The sequence below is a fragment of the Poecilia mexicana genome, unplaced genomic scaffold, assembly GCF_051168715.1.
Source record: "Poecilia mexicana isolate PSO_F unplaced genomic scaffold, ASM5116871v1 scaffold_4, whole genome shotgun sequence".
Classification (NCBI taxonomy): domain Eukaryota; kingdom Metazoa; phylum Chordata; class Actinopteri; order Cyprinodontiformes; family Poeciliidae; genus Poecilia; species Poecilia mexicana.
This window is the reverse complement of record NW_028263373.1, coordinates 10,008,993-10,024,320: the sequence shown is the minus strand read 5'-3', so window position 1 is coordinate 10,024,320 and position 15,328 is coordinate 10,008,993.

Sequence of the window (15,328 nt, the reverse complement as noted above, 5' to 3'; positions counted from 1 at the left end):
CGCACAGACTGCACAGCGAACGTCAGTGCTTCGGTGTGTGTGTCAGACAGAGAGCGATCTGGTGCATTTGTGTGTAAGAACAAGGCGTGGGGGTTGAAGAGGCCCTGAAAGGGAGAAGACAGAAAACCTGATGGTAGTTAGTTGGCCTTTTCCCTGCAGTAAACAGAGCACAGGAATTCAAAGCAGTTGTTTTTTTTTTTTTTGTGAAGAGTCTGCACATTTTATTATGGTGAAAACATTTTAATCAAACTGTACAGAATTCAGCATCCCCTCCTTGGAGGGTTTATGATGTGAGTTTTTTCTTTTCTGTTCTGCTATTTGGAGGGCATCCACACATCCACAGAAACGGACAGATCTGTTGGCACCCAAAGTTAAGATGTTTTTACAGAATCTTTACATCAAACAGGACAGATTAAGCAGAATGCTACTGAGGTTAGCGTTCCTGTTGTAGTCGGAACGGTACAATAGGAAGCTCAGGAAGCTGTATGGAGCTCAGTTAGCTCCATACAGCTAACTGAGCTGCAGGAATGAGTGAGTGAATCCATGATTCCATCATAATAACCACACAGCGGTTCAATATCCTGTCGTTTGTTTTAAGTAACTCCAATTCGTCCTTTTTAATGGACAACGGAGCATTGGTTAGGAAGATGCTTTGATTGCTAATGTTCTAGCAAGCTAGGCTAGCTAGCTAAGCTAGGCTAGAGAGGATGGAGAACAAGACGGCTCTCCATCCTCTCTTATGCTTACTGTAACTACGCTGGCGGCATCTTTTCATCATTTCCAGTTCGTGAACAAACCATGGAGAGCCCGGCGTTCTGGAAATATCCTCCAGGATGTTGTGAGACTGCAGAAACCAGCTCATAATCTCCATGTGACACGTAATCCTGATGGCTTCAGGAGCCGCTGCCTCAGTCATTTCATGGTCAACAAACTTACTGTACATGGGCTGGTGGCTTCAAAGTTATAGACCTCTGTCATGTCATGTGTGTAACTCCAGAAGAGCAGAAACCCTGAATTGATGTTTTACTTGGTGCTCCTGGTAATTTAACCTGAAAAAGCGTGTATGCAAAACTGCATTAGTTACATTTGTTTTAAAATAATTGTTAGGGGTACAGATAACTGTGTGATTGTTTTCTACAACTGCTTGCTAACAGGATCCGATCAACCAAAAAGAAATGTATTCAAATCAAATCTTGTTTTTACACCTTTCAAGTATAAAATTACGTCGCGACAATAAAAGATCAATTCATTCTGACATCTTACCCAGGGGTTCCAGTTAACGTGTGCTTCATTTTCAGATAGAATCAACCTGTTTTGTCTTCATTAAGCAGACCTAGAGCAGTCCCTCAAATCTGTGCTTTTGGTGCTGTTGTGTGGAGTCAGTTCTGGTCGATCGAGAACAGAGGGAAGTATAACAACTGTTTACAGCTTTCCCCCTCCGACTGTCTGTGGACATGCTGAGACTCTTAACCGTCTCCCAGAAACTGCTGCACGCACTCAGCCCGGTTCGCACAAGAACCTCTCTCCCTCTGCAATGCCACACACACGTGATGGACATGCAAACAAAACTCTTTTCCTTTTCTCCTCTCACACATGAGAAAAGAGAAAAAAAAACCTGCCGGCGAGTTCGTTAATGAACTGCAGCTCTTATATTTCGCCGGCCTGGTATGATCACTCAGCTGATGTAGTCACAACGTGATGAGAGGTTGGGATGACACACGAACAGAGAACATTTGGTTCCTCTCCAAAATGTGTCACTGTTACGATAACCTGCTTAACATGTTACGTTGACTTTGCAGTCATGGTAAAAACATGCGTTACATATCAGGAGCATTTTCTTTAACTCCCTTGTTGTGTCTTCATTAGCAGCAGCAATGATAGCACTCTGGAGAACCGATCCTGGAGCGGATCCGCAACCTGTGGCTTTTGGCCAAAGTGACGGATTGGGTGGCTCCTTTGAAATCACCTAAAATAAAAATAGATTTTTATTGTGTGTTGACCTTGCGAGACCTGATAAATTAATTAAAAAGGAAATTTTAAAGTGATGATAGCAGTAAGTGAAATTCATACCAATGGCTTACTTAAGGCAGTAGGAATGTTTTGGAGATCCAGGGCACAGTAAACCTGTAAAGCAAGTTTAGCTGACCATAGCAAGATTCTTGATTTGGATTATTTCTCTGAATGTAGGTGTTCGGTGACAAACTAGAGCATAAAAATGGTCTTATATGTGTGGTTATGACCAAGACCAACACATATAAGACAATCCCATTTTTTAAGTTATACACTGCATAAACCACAATGCATGAAATTGTAGCCGTCTCATGTTTAAGTTTTGATACCACATGCTGTCAGAATATTGGCTCTTATTGTCCAACTTGAATGGCAGACAGTCAAAATAAAACATATTAACTTATAGCTATAGAGAGCTCCCTCAGATTTACAATGTTTAAGTCTTTAGTAATTGTATAATTACTGATGTTTCAGAATAAGGGTGGGCGAAAAACAAACCTAATATTAACACTCGTGGTGTTGGAGAACAGTGACGCGTTTCTTTTTAAAATAAAATTAAATCCTTGGCATAAGTCTGCAGTTATCATCTGCTTTGAAAGTGGTGTGAGCAAGAGCAGTGACAGCAAGTAAGCTTAAGTGATTAAAAGTGTGTATATTCATTTAATGAAATTGGTTTATTCAGTTTAATTTTACATGGCCAAACTCATAAATGGTATTTGCTTAATGGGTTTTTACACTCAAAACACTCAAAACATACACAGTCATGTTACTGGGTTATAGCAATCAATCTGATTTTTTTTATAAAGTAGATGCAAAATCAACAGATGCTTGACCAAAGTGATGTACATTAAGAGAATAACTACAAATAGTGCGAAAATTATTTAAACTTTACTTTTTAAGTGCAGGCTGCAGTCACTTTGGTCCATTTGCTCCATCAGAAGGACCAACTCCAGAAGCTCTTATTTCACAAGATCCGAGTCAGTAAAGGAACACAGTGAGCCACAGCATTCAACTCTGGTGAAATACCCAGGCTGGATGCAGCCCTGAAGAAGAAGGTGAGGACACTGAGCATTACTTAATCCTCTTTGGTAGAGCTGCCCAGCCCTGTCAGTGTCCTGGAAATTAGTGTGCTCTTCACTGGAAAAGCTCGTTCTGCATATGTAGTCATGGATATTGCTGACATTGTGGACAATGTAAAATTGAAGTATTGCTGTCTTGGAGAAGTTTGAAGTGAGTCTTGACACATGTTGAATGAGATTTCGTGCCGGTATGATGGGAGAAGAGGAAACCCCTAAGGAACTGCATGTCCACCTCAAATGGATGAATCTTGAAACAAAAGCGAAGGAGGAGTCCTCAGTTTGGTGCAGCGTCTCAAGGTTTTAATCCGGATCTTTAGACATTTGATAGCACAACTCAAAGACCACCAAAGAAGAACCGGCTGACGTTTTCTCAGTGGCTCAACGACAGCCAAAAGACTTCAAGTCACACTTAGTCCAATTCCTGCCTCCCATCCAGCAAGTCATTTGGTGACACAAACTTTAAAGTTGAGCAAATTAGACAGCTAGAGTGACAAAAGTCATGCCAGATCTGAAACAAGAAATGAAGCCAATAAAGCATTTAATTTGTTTGCTCAAACAAGTCATCCTGTCCATAAAAAGTTCTTGCGTTCTGCTCCATAAACTCTAGTCAGTAAAGAAGAAAAAAATTACGTTTGTCAGCAATATGAGCCTTCAGTGGGGGTGCTTATTAAAGATAAACTGTGTGTGGCTCGGTTGGTTCCAAGAACCAACAGGACCATCTTGCTTGGGATGCCGTTTTTCGTTGAGCAGCGGTTTCTGTTTGCTGTGTTCACAGAGAAGAGGTTCCTTATTCTGCTGCTGAGGTAATGATTAAAGTTGAAGGCCAGTGTTACTACAAACATAACTATGTCCAGTGGTTCTGTAATTCAATACAATCCATGGCTTTCAGATGGGGAGTTACCCAAGGAGTTTTTTTTAGTAGTCTGTCCTGAGTTTAATGACACTTTCAATGATTAGCAGACATCAGTGATCCAGGCTTGTCACTTGTTGAATGTCTTGGTCCTCCGCAGTCCCATATCTGTCCTAAATACCAAATGCTCTCATCAATGTTTTCCAATTGCTTTGAACACATCCTAGGATACCGTCCAGTCTAATTCCAGTCCGTATTTCAACTCCAGAGGGGGAAAGAAATGGTCATAAACACGGCAGATTAGGTCAGCGCTGGTTTCGTAACCATTCCATGACCTCTCTGGTTAGATTTTTCTTTCCCTTCTGTTTTTCTTTCTCTCTCCTTCCTGCGCCCCTCTCTGCTCTCTCTTCCCTTCCTACTGTTGCTCCTCTCCACTGTGTGCAGCTCAATCTGTCTTCTGTTTGGCTTTGCTCTCCCTTTCAATCTTCCCCAATCCACAGCTCTCTGTTTAGGTGCTCTATCTTTACCATCTTTCACCCAATTTATAAGGTCCCACTGCTGAAGCTCTAAACTTCACAAGTCCTGATTCATTGTAGTTTCCTTCTTTTCTTTTCCCAACTCTTTCTTTTTGTTCTGTCCTCCTCCTGCTCCCACTGAATTTATTTTCATTTTTCTACATTCAAGTCACCACCTTTCTGGTGGCTGATGGCTTCAAATGGCTCAGTGCACTGAGAGGTGAGGCTGACGATTGGCATCTTTGTCATTAAGTTAAAAAGAAATGAGATATTCTCTGAACATTCTGCACATGATCTTAGATTTAGGAGATCATTATTCATCAAAACCATATCTATGCCACTACAACAAAGACGCCAGTCTACTACAATATTACCAAAAGTCAAAAACAGTATGAACATCAGTTTATTATGCACAAATGGTTGTCTTCCCAAAAATACATGCATAGATTTTAACTCTGCTCAAAAATGTTTTAGATTCAAATCAGTTTGGCTCTAACTTGTAGAAAATTCAATGTGTATGAAACCAAACAAGCTATTTTAAAAAAAAAAATTGTTTCACAAATATGTATTGTTTCTCAGTGGACTAGTCAAAAACAAATTTCAGGTTCCACCAATTAAATCAGTTCGTTCAGTTCCTGAAGCAGCAACGCAGTATCAGAACATCGGATTATCACCACCACTGAAGGGCCTGACGTTCTTCTTACGAAATGTACATTTTACTGCAGATGTAAAGAGACAAACGCCTCAAAAGTAGTTCCAGTTATTGTCAAACTAGTCATCAGAATATTTTTGACAATTGTGTAGTAGCAGGTCTTTAGTTTCTTCCATGTCCATAGTGGTTTTTCTTCCCACAGACCCTGTTCCTGTGTTTCTTTCTTATTGGTAAATCATGACCACTGGCCTCATCTGAAGGAAGCGTGGCCTTCAGACAAGGTCAAATGTTGCTTTGGGTTCTTTTGTGTCTCATTGAAAAGCCGCCCTTGAAGTGATTTTGGTAGCGTGGTCTCTCCTGGTAAGGTTTATGTTTTTAATTTTTCTCCCTTTGAGGATTATGTCTCGTACTTTGTTTCACCGGCATCCCAAAGCTTTGAAATTGACCTTACGACGTTTTCCGTACAGATAGATGTCAGGGATCTTGTTTCTGGTCAGGTCCTGAATTTCTATCAGTTGGGAGATGTTTTTGTCCACTTCACATCGCCAGTCTGGTTCTACTTAAGTTATGATTCTACATGTCTGGCTTTAAATGGTGCCTATAGAAATGTAACTTAATTTATTTTTATTTATTTATTTACTTCACATAAGGCCAGGTTGGTTGGAAACAATTTTAACCAAATACATAAAACCATTTCAAATTTCTGTTTCTCAATCACAAAAATGTGTTTCATGGTGTCAAACATTATATATATATATATATATATATATATATATATATATATATATATATATATATATATATATATATATATATATATCACCAAGTTCACCCATATTTCAGAAGCAGAAGTTTAGGGGGATTGAAAACCAAATTAAATCTCATATTTACACCAGATCATGACGTCAAAAAATGTTGCACTCGATCATAAATCTAAAAACTGAAAACTGAAAAATGCTTGTTTACATGTGTCAGATGGAAAAATAAAATAAAATATGCAACACTACAAAAATGCACATTGTGTATTTCAATGAGAAAATTGTGAAATTTCATAATCCAGACATACGGACTATAGTTCTTCTTCTGGGACAAATGTTTTTGCAGAAATCTTGTGATTACATTTTGTAATGCACATCGTAATGATTTAGTAGCAGTGAAATTCACTGATTGGAGCTTTTCTGAAATACATAATGTAACTCAGTTTAAAACAAACAGCGCGGCTGTTGGGCGTGTTTGTAGCTAAATATTCTGTAATCTCTTGTGGTAATTTAATTAGCCAGGAAAGAATGTGATTAATCAAATCAATTAGATTGCATGAGGAAACATAAATCATGTTGCCCCAGTCTCATTATCAACCTCAGGGTGGACATGTGAAGAGAGAGTGTGCGTCTGCATGCAAACATGTGCGTGTGTCTGTGTTGCAACGTGTCCAAGTGTGACGGTGAGAAAATGTGGCTTTACCCTTCAGCAGCAACCATTTTACTCTCTGTGTTTGTGAGTGTGTGTGTGCTGCTAGTGTACACTAGAGAGTAGTTGGAGAGGAGAAAGAGGGGGATAAGCGTTTGCAGGCTGCAATTATGGGTAATTTTTCCAACAGCAGCAAAATTAAAGCCCCTCAAAACAAAACAAAGAGGGCAAATTTACTCCCTGGACTAGTATGTCACTGATGCTCTTGGAGAGGAAGCGAGCACGCAGCTCCAGCCAACATGTGTCACGTATGAACTGATGTATGACTGTCATCATGTTGTGGAGCTGGTTTGGATCACGAACAAAGCTTCCTCGTATGTTTCCTGCAGACAGAGAAGAAAAGGACTTGGTGTTTTGGTTGCTATGCTACCACACAGTCTGACCACATGCGTACAAATGTTCACGTCCGCATCAACTGGTTATTATTCATATCTGCGGCATGTTACCAGACACTTCAGCGACATGTCGTGGACTTGCATATTTGAGTACAGTTTTCTTTTCTCAAACACAAGTGGGTTTCTAAATTGATCCACTTCAGGACGTCAGGCACAAAATTGTGCACTAGTCTTAATCTTTAGCAAGTGATATGAGATTCCAATAAAGCAGGCTTATCAGGGTTTCCTCCAGAAAACTTTCCAAGCCCGGTGGTTGGAGCACTAAGGCAGTCATTCATTCAGCCATGTTTTTGAGTTAAAACATGTTTAAAGTTGACAGGAAATTTGAGAATATCAATTGATAATTATGTGTTATTGGAAGATTAAAGCTTGAATATTGACTAGAAAGTCTTAAAAAAATGCAAACATGAAAAAAAAATTAAATAAATAAGCAATGCCTTGTGGGGGCACAAGTAAAGCCTGGTGGCCCGCCAGGCTTATAATTCACTGAAGGAAATCATGGGCTTATGCAACATCTATGAGTGTTTTATGCATTTTGGAGTGTTTAAACATTTTCTGTCCCAATACTCTATACGGCCACTTTTTTAGGTATAATGATTCAATTACTTGTCTGCACAGATAGTAATTTGGGGAATCACATCACAACAGATAAATGCTTACAGAGCTGAAGTTAAGATGTTCAAGGTGGCACAAAAATCCTCACATGCAGGACAAAGAGGGAGATGTTACAACTAAGCGACATTTATAACAGCTTTGTTCTCCACTATCAACAAAAAAATGAAGATAAAGTCTAATAATTTCACACAAATCTTAAATGTTGGATGAAAATTAACATTCTTCACATTTTTATCAGCTTTCTGCATAACAAAAAACAGTAGGACAGTACAAATGCACATTTTTAATAAGTATATTAATAAATAAATATAGAACATCTTTAAATAAAGGTTTTTAGTCTCTACATCTAATAATTTAAGATGCAGTTCAGTATATTTATATAGTACCGTCTCAATGGAAAATGCAATCTTGTAAATACTTGAGCTTTCAAATTTTTTTTGGCTTTAATGTGATGAAATTTGCCTTCAGCAGGATTTGACTCTTGTTCTAGAAAAACCACCATGAGTTGCCAGTTATTTGCTAAACTGTATCTGCAGAATATGTGGCAGAAATGATCAAACTGGTGACACTAAATTATAACATGACCATTTCTTTTTCTTTTTCTTTTTGTTCTACATTGTTTAGCTCATTTAATAATAACCTTAAATTAGAAGCTCAAACTCTCTGAGCAAATTTAATAGCTGCCTCATTCTTCATGAACTGGAAATCGGAAGTGTTGAAATCTAGTTCTATGTGAGAATTCAAGGTCTCTTTGGAGCCCTCTACTGGCTTGGAGGCTCTAAGCAGTAGCTAAGTTTGGTTTGCTTGGACCCGCTCAGGTTTCAAATGCTTCAAAAACATCTCATCTGTGCTTGAACCCATTTCAAAGCAACTGTCTGTAAATTGATTTTATGTTTATTCAAAGCACTCATGAAAAAACACAAATTACAGATCAGCTTTTTTTTTTTTTTTATCTTTGCAAACAGAGGTGCAGGCAACTTTTTCAATAGATATAAGGCAACCTTCAGCCACATAGCCAGAATCAGCCTCTGACCTTCTTCTCTTGCCGTCTATGAAAACAGATGACATTAGGTTGGTGGAGGCTTTACTGTGACGCTGTCATTAAACTCCACCTTTCACCCTGCGGGGGCTCACACTGTGATTTACCTCTTTGGGAACGTACAGTAGGAGGATAATATCTCCATACACTGATAAATCTCTCTTCCTGCCTTTTCTCCTGTCGTCACATCTCTTTTCCTCTTGTCAGGCTGAACCCGGCTGATCTGTTCAATCACCCGAGAGCGCCGAGGCAGGAGCCCGTAAAGGTGATTCACTCCATTTCAGCCCTTCATACAACGTCTCTCCCGCTCCTCTGTGTTTAACTCCCTTCAGTCAGCTGTTGTTAACCTAACTCTGCCGCATCATATTAAAACAAAGGCCACGAAAATCCTTTTTTTTTTCTCTTCTTTTTCATGTAGTATGAAAAAAGCGAGGTTTATGAAATGCACAGACACTCCAATCTATTTTCTTCGGAAAACACTTTTGTTGTGCGAGTGTCACATAAACGAGCTTTTTCTGGTTCTGCTCTCCTAAACTTTCCTGTAAGTTTTGTGACATTTTGACACATTTGACAGTTTGAACCGCTGCAGACTGCTAACAGGCTCACTGTGTCTGCTATCAGTGTCTTGTTTGCAGCCAAGTGACTGGCATCACGCAGGCAGGTGCCGGTGCCTTCTAAACTTTTGTACACTTTTGTTACTGCTACAAGTACTATAAAGAGTTTAGTCTCCAGGAAACAGAACCTGATGTGTAGATGGATCAGCTTTCCTTTTCACATGACCAAACTGAGTTCTTGATTTGGACAAAAAGAAATCGTCTTTGTCAGAAAAAACATAGTAAACAATTACCCTTGGTCCCTTCAGGTTCGAGCACTGACCTGTGAAGGCGGGGAAGTGACTGTTGTCTTATTGTATCACGTCATGTCTCCTCATCTTCATTCAGTGTCGCCAGAGAATGCAGGAGAGCTGGGCAATTATTTCTGATGTATCTAGTTGGACAAATCTGGGCATCCTGAGCAGAGCTCCGGAGTCTAGTGGAGGTTTGTGTCCTCATAATTGATGCGCTCCATTCTGCTGCCTCAGTTCAAGCTTTTCCACGATGTCCAGTTTAGTCTTGTCGTCTGTGCCGCGTGACCATTTTTTAAAGAAGATTTTCAGTCATGCAAATTAGATCATGGTCATTAAAGGTGACGATGGGCCCAGACCTCTGTCCTAAAATGAGACACAACTGTTTATCCCACATTGGGCGTATGATAAGGTAACCTAAAGCATAAAATAGTAAAGTGAATTAGTGAGTTGTTTACCAAATGTTTAGTCAGATACCAGATCACTGGGCTATGTAAAGTTAGCACTGGCTAGAACACACCTCTACGGATGTATTCTGGGAAAATGAAAGCAAAACGCATTGTGTAATGTTGAAGTAGCGTCCATTGTCACACTTTTCACGATTTTCTAATGTACTGGTATATTTTATTCTTTGAACTCAGAGCTTCAACTGGGAATGTCTGGCCATCAGTCTGGAGACCTCAAGTCTCTCAGAGAGTTTCTCTGATCTTCTTCTGGAGGTTGGGAAACTGTGACCACGTTCAGGGCCTTTTCTGAAACAGCTTTCAGGAGCTGTGACCTGAAGGTAGTTTTTGTCGGTCATAGCAGCAACCAAGGCTGCAGTAATGGAAGCCATCAAGCTGAAGACGGGAGCTTTAAGCGTTTGGTCGACTTTTCCAACAAAAGAGCCGGAGCAACATTAACCAAAACAAACAAGGCTGCCATTTGTCTCCGATCGTGTTTATGAATGGGATCCCAAGGCAGTCATGGAGTGGATGATGCCAGGGTGGAAACCTTATCGTAGTAGCTTAAAATAGATTAAAGAAAACTGAGGCATGTCTTTTACTTCTGAACAAGCTTTGGTTAAAATGTTGACAACTAAACCTGGAAATATTAGGTCTGGATTTTACAGAAAAAAACAAAACAAACCATCATCACACATTGCACATCTTAAATGCAGCAATCTACCCTAACAAAAAAAATTATTAAATCGCAGTACAATTTGTACACAATTTTTTGTGTTAGTTTACATTCTGAAAAAGTAAAAAAAAAAGAAAAAAAAAACTGGTCATGTTTTCTAAACCATAAGCTCATTTTGGGATTACCATTTTTCTAGCATTTATTTCTGTTGAGTTGGAATCGTCATGCAACTTGTTGAACACAATCTGCTTTGCACACGTTTTACTTTCCAGTTGACCCCCCAATTAGTGTGCTCATTAATATCTGTACGATGACATTATTGTGAAAAAGTTGACGCGTTGGCGTGAATTAATATATTTTTTTTATATTAAAGTTGTTTAAGGAGGCAGAAGTCCTCTTTTGGTCAAGCCCAACCTTGACTAACTATAAGCTCAGCCCTCCAGTAAGAACCATTTTCTATTATTGCAGGTAAAGTACTGACTGCTGGAAACAACTCCACACAATCACTGTGTATAAAATTACATTTATGTACATTTCATTTTTTAAATATCAAAAGCCTTGATAATGAGATAGTACTTTACTGAGTTCTCCACATTTTATACAGTCTGTATATAAACAGCAACGTAGATAAGAACAAAGCAGAGCTTTTTAGTGATTCCACATTGGAACTGGAACATCGGATTTTCAGAGGTAGACTCTCTTGTAATAATCTTTTCAGCGTTTTATCCATTCTCCTTCACATTCTCCCTTGACCTTACCAGGTTGCCATCCTGCTGTTCTCCTGCTCCACCCAACCCCCAGCCCAGAAAACTGATGCTACTCGACTCGTACTGCGTGTCATATTCTTTGTGGATGCGTGTAAAACTGCCTATTTAATTAATTCCCAAGCAGGCAGTTCCTTATGAATCAAGCCACACAGTAAGGCAAGCAGAAAGGAATCGTTGCCTTGACCGTTCATCAGTGAATATATCTTTTAGTTGAGATTGGACTTTCTTATAGAAACACAAGCGGTTCGATGCCTCTACTTATGTCAGCCTGAAACGTAACGCACAACTCCAAGGTTCAAACAGTGTGATTCAAATTAAGCAAAAATAAGCTTCCTGCAAGTAAACATAGAGAATCGAGAATTTTATCACATTCAGTTGCACGTTTCTTTGAATCTGAGGATGTTATTTTTAATAACTACTTAGAGGGTCTTTTTCTGATGCTTTACATGATGTTTTCAATTTTACATCTATGAAGACTCTTAATTTTAATTTTGCTTTATCTTTTACTTTGTATGACTCTACATGCTTCCATTTTTCCTTGTTCTTTGCTGCTGGTACAATGAGTTTCCCCACTGAGAGATAAAGAAGGTTATTTCTATTTTATTCTATTCTATTCTATTCTATTCTATTCTATTCTATTCTATTCTATTCTATTCTATTCTATTCTATTCTATTCTGTGATCTCGGTGGTCATTACACTACAAGTCCTACAAATATATTCATGTACGCATGTCTCTTTGCTCTGTTGGGATTTTGTGAAACCAACTCAAAGTAACAAAGAAATGGAAGGAAAATTATTCATATTTTTTAAAAGAAATCTTTTACAACTAAAAACTTTAAAAAATGTTGAGTTAATTTGCGTGAACAAGCAGCAGCATGAAAATTGAGGAGAACAACAGAAATGGTCAGAAAGGAAGTTGTAGACAAGATTTTAAATCAGAATTATTTAGAAAACTCCAGAAATTTTGAATGTCTTGCAAAGATCCATCAGGGCAGCAAGATATGTCACAAATCATTATGGCAATGTCAAGATATGCATCATTCAATCATTTAATACCTCTATGATATTTTGTGATAATTTTTCAATGCAGTACAATAAACAATAAGTTTTAGAAGGTACAGAAGGTGAAAGGTCACACAGTCGTTAAAATATCTAAGTTGTCTAACGTTTATTGGCATAAATGCCAATAAAACATTTTAGTTCTGTTTATTACCATTAATGTGATAAATATCACAAACACTTTAAACATTTTTCAGTGTACTATCCTCATTATGAAACACAAGCAGTCACAAGTAAAGGAAACACAAATGGGACAACCATCTAGGGACCTTTACTCCCAGAACATACCCAATAATTAAAATAGAAAAAAATAAAAATAAAAAAACTGTGCCAAATATCCTGATGTTGTTGCTGAGACTATACTGAAAAACAGGAAATGAGTGTCCCTTGAAAAACCTTTCACCCAGTTAATAAAGATTTTAGATCCCATTGCATCATTCTGCCACCACCATGTTTTACTTTGGTCAGGGTGTTTTTAAGAGTTAAGCTTGTACCTCACTCAGGGTTTTTTTTTTTTTTTTTTTTACCTCTCTGTGCATCTGCAAACAATGAAAATCTTTTATGCCCTGTGTATAAATCTCCAGAGTTAGTTAAGCTTTATTTTTCCTCTCTAACAAAACCTATAAAAATACCGAGCTTCATCATTAAGAAAAAGTCACTGGTGTACCACAAGCCCAAGCCACAAGCTTTTTCTTTTAATATCACCCATCAGATACTTATATGTGGATCAATGCAAAATGTGTCTCTGATTAAAGTAACTTCTTCCACATGCTTAGAGGTTCTAGAAAAAGATTATCTGTAATTCCCTCCATACCTGCTTTCTGAGTTTTGTTGATCGGCCTTTGGTGCCCAGACTTGTTTTGGTGCCATTTTCTCTCCAAGTTAAAAAAAAAAAGGATTTGATGGAGCTGTTAAATGTGCTATTTAGCTTTTAATATTTATTACAGCTCACCCATAATTCATTGTGTTCTTTGTTTACTTGGCATCAGTTGTAATATAAGCAGTAAGTAGTCAACGTGAATATTTTAATGTCTGTTTTCTGGTTGTTATGTTATCTTAATATATACAGGGGTTGTATTTAGAAACTGGGTTTTAAAGAAAGTAGCATGGAAATGTTTCTGCACCGTATGCTTCATTCTGTTTTCCTTTCCATTTTGCATACGGTTTGGAGTATATTATTTAACTCCATTAAATGATATATGTGCATTCGATTTAAAGCTGAAAGAAGTGAACGGGGAATCGTATTTTACGGGCCGTCTGGTCTTTTGTATGTAGGAAAAGAGCCTGTGTTGTAGATACGACAGTAGAATCGGTCCATTGTGGACTAATGTTTCCTAATGGAAGCTGATTTTTAACATCACCATTAACACTGACCAATACATGGATTTATTACTGTAACCTCGCCAATGGAAGTATGTCATTTTATCTCTAACCCTAATGTTTTTCCAAATGCAGCCCAGCTATGAATCTAAAAAAAAAAAAAGAAAGAAAAGAGCAAACAACAGTGTTATTTCATGTTTCTTTCACCATCGAAACACAGAATCCAATCTGAATATTTTAAAAACATGAAGCACTTTTGGCATAACAAGCAGTTCCCTGCAAGCCAGCATGTGTAATTTTCAAAAGTTTTTTTTTTCTTTTTCAATTAATTTTAATTCACCTTTGTTTTATTTTTGAAAAAGTCTTTGGGTGCACAAGGTTTAAAACTCAACTCTACACGTACCGTCCCAGTAATACCTAAAAAACGCTTCTTGCCAATTTGAGGAGAAATCACACACTTCTTCTTAGCAGAACTGATGGAGCCTTTTTTAAAACATCCAGTTTCAAGGCACCTGGTTTAGCTCTTCAGCATATTCAGCACATTTTCTATATTCCGTGTTTTCTACATTAGTAATCAGCCACTAAAGATCTGCATAGTTTATTAATTTCAAAACCAGTTTCACAGTGCTTTTGGGATCATTGTCCTGATCAAAGCTTGCTCAGGTCCATTTGGTGCCGTAGGCAAACTTATAACAAATAAACAATAAGGTCATTCTGAGTAGCAGAATATCACAGAAAATTGATTCTGTCTGTTTTGTTTCACAGAAAACAGTGATTTAGTTCCAGCGTTTCCATTTAATCTGGATGACTGACTAGTTTCTAAATAAGAGAAGCAGAAGACAGAAATAAACTCCATGAAATAATAGTTAAAGTAATATAATTTCTGGGAGGTGTATCAAGTGGAAAGAAAATGTTGTGTAATCACATGTTTGATATCGTTTTGAAGGCTTAAATTTAACTTGGCATCACTTCTGTTCATCTGGTTTCAGATTTTTCAGGAAGAAAACTTGACATTGACATTTACATCTGATTTGAGAAATACAACTCAGTAGATGGCATGAAGTTTTTTTGACTTTTTTTTTTTTAAACAAAAAACTTGTGGTTTTAAAACCACCAGTCATTTATTAACTTTAGCTTGTAGGGACAACTTAACCTGGCAGTGGATGGCAGTGTAAGAGTTTGTACGGTCCAGTTTAGGGGGTCTTCCACAATTATTTTCAGTACATCCAATGAAAATGTATAAATAAATACAAGTCATGAGAAATGGAAGACATTTTTTTATCCACATACACTGGGTAATTTTTAGTTAGATATTTGCGCGCCAACTTTGATATAAGATGGGCTAAAATCACCTTTGCCTCCCACAGGAAATGTTTAAAAATTTTTCTGTACGCAAAAAAATTTTCAGTTTGTATAAGTAGAGAGCAATAGGAAAGAGTGCCAGTCACGGCAAAGGATTAAAACTATTTTATTTATTTATTTTGAAGTCTTTAAGCAGCTCCAGAAGCTCTTATCATCACAGGATTTGATGGCTATAAAAAAAGTATTTGTTTTTTCCTCCGAACTTGGCAGAGGGCATTTTATCAAAAATTGAAT